The 5,780-nt window shown below is 39.9% G+C and overlaps 1 long non-coding RNA gene across 1 annotated transcript; it reads right to left on the reverse strand.

Moving 5' to 3' along the window:
- Positions 1-3,264: 3,264 nt before the first annotated feature.
- On the reverse strand, positions 3,265-4,932 carry LOC148315593 (uncharacterized). Its single transcript, XR_015840780.1, has 3 exons — positions 4,801-4,932; positions 4,023-4,142; positions 3,265-3,422 (listed from the first exon to the last, which is right to left on the reverse strand). It is a non-coding gene; the product is annotated as an uncharacterized LOC148315593 (long non-coding RNA).
- Between the last annotated feature and the right edge of the window lie 848 nt (positions 4,933-5,780).

Below are 5,780 nucleotides of genomic sequence, written 5' to 3' on the forward strand. Positions count from 1 at the left end.
GAAAAAGCTGAGTGAGCCTCAAACCAGACATACACATTCACTGACAAATATCCTGTGACACCAGATATATTAGAAGTCTTGTCTAATCAGCACACGTCTATCTAACTGCAATTTTAACATCTCGAGACACGACAGGATGAGTACACGATACGCATACCTCCATTTCTGAGTCTGTAAAGCCTGGAGGAGGCTGCTTCGATGTTTTAGTAGCATCATAAATTTATTGAATTAATTATATTTGAGGTTGGATAAGATTTTTACACATTTTAAGCCTTAGCCACCCAAAACAAAACATAAGCTCATGAATGAAATAAAACTAATTAATTTCGCCCATGCCAATTAATCTTCTGTAGACGCGTGTTGTGACCAGTGTTGTTTTTGGCAGGCATTTTAGATTTTGTCCAAGTCATTTGGACAAAGTGCTGATTTGTTTACATCACATTTAGTCATCCCAATTCGTTATAGTTTTAGTCCAGTTTTAGTCAACGAAAACTAAAAAAAGGGTTTTAGTCCAGTTTTAATCGACGGAAACGCAAAAAAAGTTTTACCCTAGTTTTCGTCAATTTATTCACAAAGGTTTTAGTCCAAGCGGCACGGTGGCCCAACTGGTTAGCAGGATGGCCTCACAATATTGAGGTCGTAGGTACGATTCTGGCTCCGGCCTTCCTGCGTGGGTTTCCTCTGGGTAATTCGGTTTCCTCCCATATTCTTAAAACATGCATGGCAAGTTGCTTGGACACTCTAATTGCCCCTAGGCATGAGTGTGAGCGTGGATGGTTGTTCGTCTATGTATGCCCTGCGATTGGCTGGACACCAATTCAAGGGTGTACCTCGCCTACTGCCGAAGACAGCTGGGATCGGCTCCAACACCCCCCGCGACCCTAGTGAGGAGAAGCGGTACAGATAACGGATGGATGGATGGATGGGTTTAAGTCCATTTGAGTTAAAACAAGGCATTCAAGGTTTCCACCCAATAACAAAGACTTTTGGATGGACTACAAAGGATTCTTCATTACAAACAGAAAAAAGTGGCAACAGTGGAATCAATGCTCACTGCTCCAAAATAAGCAGAGAAGCAAAACATTTTGTTGGGCAACTGTTGTGGCTTTATTTCACTAAAAGCAACATAAAATAATTTATGACCCACATGCTAACAATTTTGTCTCGTCAACGAAAAAAATTCATGTACATCACGTCATGTTTTCGTCATAAAAGAACCTCGTTTAGCTTGTCATCGTCATTAAAAAAGGGGCGTTAACGAAGTATTTTCGTCATAGTCATCAGTGACGAAAACAACACTGGTTGTGACTGATATTTCAGTCCCAGGTTGTCTCCTGAACACCACCAATTGGGCAAGGGGGCGCAGGAAAGCCTGGGGTCTTCTATTTTTACAGTATAGAAAGGCTAAATATCAAATTGAAACAGTGTTTTATATCATGAATATACAGGGTTGGTGCTGGTTCTGGTAGGGAAACCACAACATAAAGATGTCCTTAATTAGTCCCACAATGGGGATATTTGCAATATGGCATATGATGGCCTAACAGGGCCACCGCCCAGAAAAGAGTAACGCAGAACTTTGTAATACTGTCACTCCCTGACCAGTTCGTTGTTCCTGAAGAGCCAAACTTTGACTCAGACCCACAAATTTGAATTACAGATAGTGGACAATGGAGAACTCCCCCAGTCAGTCAGCATGTTCAACTTCCATAGAAACCTCAACATACATTTATTAGATTGCCAAACTAATTGGAAACTACATCACCAGAACACCACAAGTGGGCTCTGTTATTGTACTTAAAGATGCATCTTACAAACCTGTGTTCTCCAAGGCCAGCTGGTCCATAGTCTTAAGTTATTTCTTCGCCAACATCAATGTCTCAGAGCGCAAACAGACAGAGGTGTGGTCTGTCCTCTGTTGTCTTCTTCTTCATTTTACAGTTGGGGTGCATGTGGTCATCATTAACCAGTCTTCCCAGACTGCCATCTTCTTGAGCGGCATCAACACTTAAAATAGATTTAAAAAAAAAAAAAAACAATTATTCAATCAATGTCAGAAATTAATCTTTGAGACAATCTTGTGTACACAAAACATAAAAATAGGAAATCCACAATTTTTAAATCTTCTAAATCAAATCATACAAGAAATTTCTATTGGAATCAGACCCTATTAACAGCTTGTCTTTGAGACTTCATGGTCTATATTTTCATTTGTACAGATTCAACGCATGAATAAAAGTAATTACCGTATTTTCGCAGTCATAAGCAAACAAAGCGCCCTGTCAGTCGATGCGTCCATTAAATGGACAAAGTACCACTCACGTCCATCAGCCCTTGTCATCAACGAGCTGTTGGAAGTGCATGTTAGCACACCCTGCTGGGCAAAGAGTGAGTTGTCCATGCTTACAATCGACCGTGACAAATACACCATCTGACTATAATGTTTGGGTGATGGTGTTGGAAAAAGCTGGACAAAGGGCAGCTGTCCACAATGTTTTAGTCTGTCTTATCATTTATGTTATTGCAAGCAAGAAACGTCCCAGGTTTAGACAACAGACAAAAAGTCCAAAGCATAACAGCACATCTCTTTAAACAGCCATGCAAATCTCTCTAAACAGCTATGGGATTGTGGGTCTCTGCTCCCAGAATGCATTGCTTGAATTAGCTAAGGCTGAGTGGCTTTTGTATTATTTTCATTTTTTTTGGGTATATTGATGGCATGAGAGATACATGTTTGTGTTAATCTTATTTCTATGTTTCATTGTTTGCTTGTATGATGAGTTTTTTATTTTTTTTTGAAACCGTGACTCTAAGGAGTGTGGTGAGCAGCCAAGTCCCTCCCCTGACGTTGCTTTGTAGGCTATTGCCAATGCACCTAATATTGGCCTGAGCCATTGTCAGCTATTGTCAATAGAGACTTGGCGTCTGCTGCAACAATGGGGTGATTGCTCATGTTATTGGGGCATAGTAGGCTGCTATTGGCTGTGTCAGTGTGGGCAGCTCTGCCAAGTTCATGCTATGCTAACAGCAGCTGTGCTATCGTCTTGTCAGGCGGTGCGTCCAGTATATGTTACAAAGACAGAAATAGCGGCCTCAACAGGTGTTGCGCCCTTTGACACGGCGCGTCTTTTGGGTGCGAAAATACGGTATACATTTTTGCTTAGAGAATGATTTTTCCCCTAACACTTATGGGATGAGTATGTGTTTATTTTTTTAAATAAAAACAAAAATAAGATAACATCTCAATCTTTGCCTCACCTCCAAGTTTTTTCTTGCCGGCGGAAGTCAAACAAAAAGACAGTGCCTCTTCCATCCATCTTCCTGCGTTGAGATTTATCAGAATCTATCAATTTTCCTCTGTACTCCATAATAAAGAATAAAGTCGTCTTTCCTGAAAGGGGCCTAGGTAAATACTCCTCGACCTAGTTAACAGGGAAATCAAGATAGCTTCGTCATATTTTTAAGCACACAAATAAGGAGTCATCATATTCATTTGGGCCACTATACTAATGTAGGGTGGTTTGAAACATTGCTTCTTGTGAGGGATAGAGCAGAGCCCTTCTTTATGATTTTAAAGGAACAGACCAGCCAAAATTCATTTTCCAGCATTGCATTAGCCAGTATGTATTAGGACTGAAAGTACAAATGTCAATGGCACCTGGTTACGTAAAAAAAAAACTTTAAGATTATTTAGTTTCATAACAATGACATACACTGTATACACAGTCATATTGGATCGCGTCACGTGATCTCTGTGACGTATAACGTGCTTTACACTAGACTATCAATATCGGACTTGTTCACTGGTCTATTGTGGTATAAAAATGCCGGAGGGCGTCATCAAGTACAGCCTTAATTTAGGTAGAACTCCTACCATCAGGTTTCACGCTCACTGAAATAACTTGAAACTGACAAAAGAAAAGGTCAAGACACTCTTAATGTAAAATAACCACTTAAAAAACGATGTCAGCTTGGTTATCAGAAAACAATAATATATCTTAGCAAAAGCGTTAACATCATACCTTTAAATGAGTTTATATACTTCGCTTCTAACTCTGCAGTCTTGTCCAGACCCTTGACTGCATGTTCAATAGTATCCTGCTTTGGGGACTTCCTGCATCTCAGGGAAGGCATTGTTTATTCTATAAAGAAAAAAGACAGTTTTGTGTTGAGAATTATTAATACTATAGGCTAAATGGAGTTTTAACAATATCAGTGTAAGAAAAATAAATTATAAATTAAAAAAATATCAATCCCTCCATCCCAATTAATGATTTCAACCATAATAGTTTATATTGAAGTTTAAACAACAGACAGACAGATTTATGCAGTGTGACTACAAAAATCTTACCAAAATTGCATTCACAGTAACCTTTGCTTTAAGAATCATGTAATTAACCAGTGAACATCGTGTCTTACACAAAAATTAATGACAGAAATTATCATGGTACTTGCATTCTGTTGTTCTATAACAAAAGTGCAAGCTGTTAGCTCCGCAAAGCTAACGCAACAAGCTAGCGTCCCTCGTGCTCACATTCAATGCAAACCTGACCACCGGATGAAAATACGCGTCGGTTTAGTTCTTTAAATGAGTAAAAGCACCATGACGTTTTATAATTATTCAATGCTTAACTGGAGCTCGTCAATTATGTCGATGTAGGAGCACATGTTTGCTAGGCCAGTGTTGTAGGCCCACATCCATGGTGCTACTTTGTATAGTGTTTTCCACACAACTATCTCTAACCATGAACAAATGCACTCGAGGCATGTTTTGAATAAAAACAAACGAAAAACACTTACCTCTCCGTTTCAACAGCAGTTCGAACTTCGAAGTGGTGATATTCTCCAGCGTTAAGCACCTGCTCGAACTGCGAATAGGTCAAATTCAACAGCGTCTTTTTTCTGTCTTAATAAGGACGCGATGAGAGGAGGAGCGCTTGCCTTTTCGTCAGGACGCCCCGCGCGGGTGGTGCTGCTTTATCACTCTCTATCTGTGCCCGCCCGCCGGCATGTCGATAGAAAAATAATATTCCTTCAAACATTACTTTCATCTTCTTAACGTTTTGTAGTGAATTTAACAGGTTCACCACTTTTTTCAAATACACCAATGGAAAACAGGTCTTAATTGAGGAAACATACAAAGAGCGTCTCACAAACACCTTATGATGAGCAATGTAATTTGATCACGTTTTTTGTCACTGCCTGGACGTCGGTTCACTGGCCTGGTGGCAGTGGCTTGTAGACACTGTCACTGAGTGGGAACGGATCTCAAGGTGGGTCAAACTAACCCAAGCAGTGGATCGGTCCGTTTTTTAAATTTATTAATTTTTTTATTTTATGTATTTATTTATTATTTAATACAAGGGCTTCGGCTCACTACCAGTGGGCGGGACCAAAGAATTTGGGTTTCCTTTGAGCTAGGAGGCAGTCAAAGGCAGTCCAATCCCCGGCAACATAAAGCGCCTAGCTCTGGGGACATGGAATGTCATTTCTCTGGTAGGGAATGAACCCGAGCTGGTGTGTGACTAGACCAGTGGTTCTCAATTATTTCCTGTCATGCCCCCCCTACCAAGAAGAAAACAATTCGCACCCCCCCCACCACAATTTTTTTTTACATTTCGTACTAATGTACATGTTCTTTGCATATTAATGTTAGATTGTCAATAAAATATCTTACCTTAACAAAGCTAAATTGATAAAAAAATATATCATTTTGAGAACGACTATTGTGAGGATCTCGAAACTCAGTACTCTGTGGTGCTAATATTGATGAGATGATA

Source organism: Idiotropiscis lumnitzeri, unplaced genomic scaffold, assembly GCF_059441095.1.
Source record: "Idiotropiscis lumnitzeri isolate Australia: NSW breed Sydney's pygmy pipehorse unplaced genomic scaffold, RoL_Ilum_1.0 HiC_scaffold_86, whole genome shotgun sequence".
Taxonomy (NCBI): domain Eukaryota; kingdom Metazoa; phylum Chordata; class Actinopteri; order Syngnathiformes; family Syngnathidae; genus Idiotropiscis; species Idiotropiscis lumnitzeri.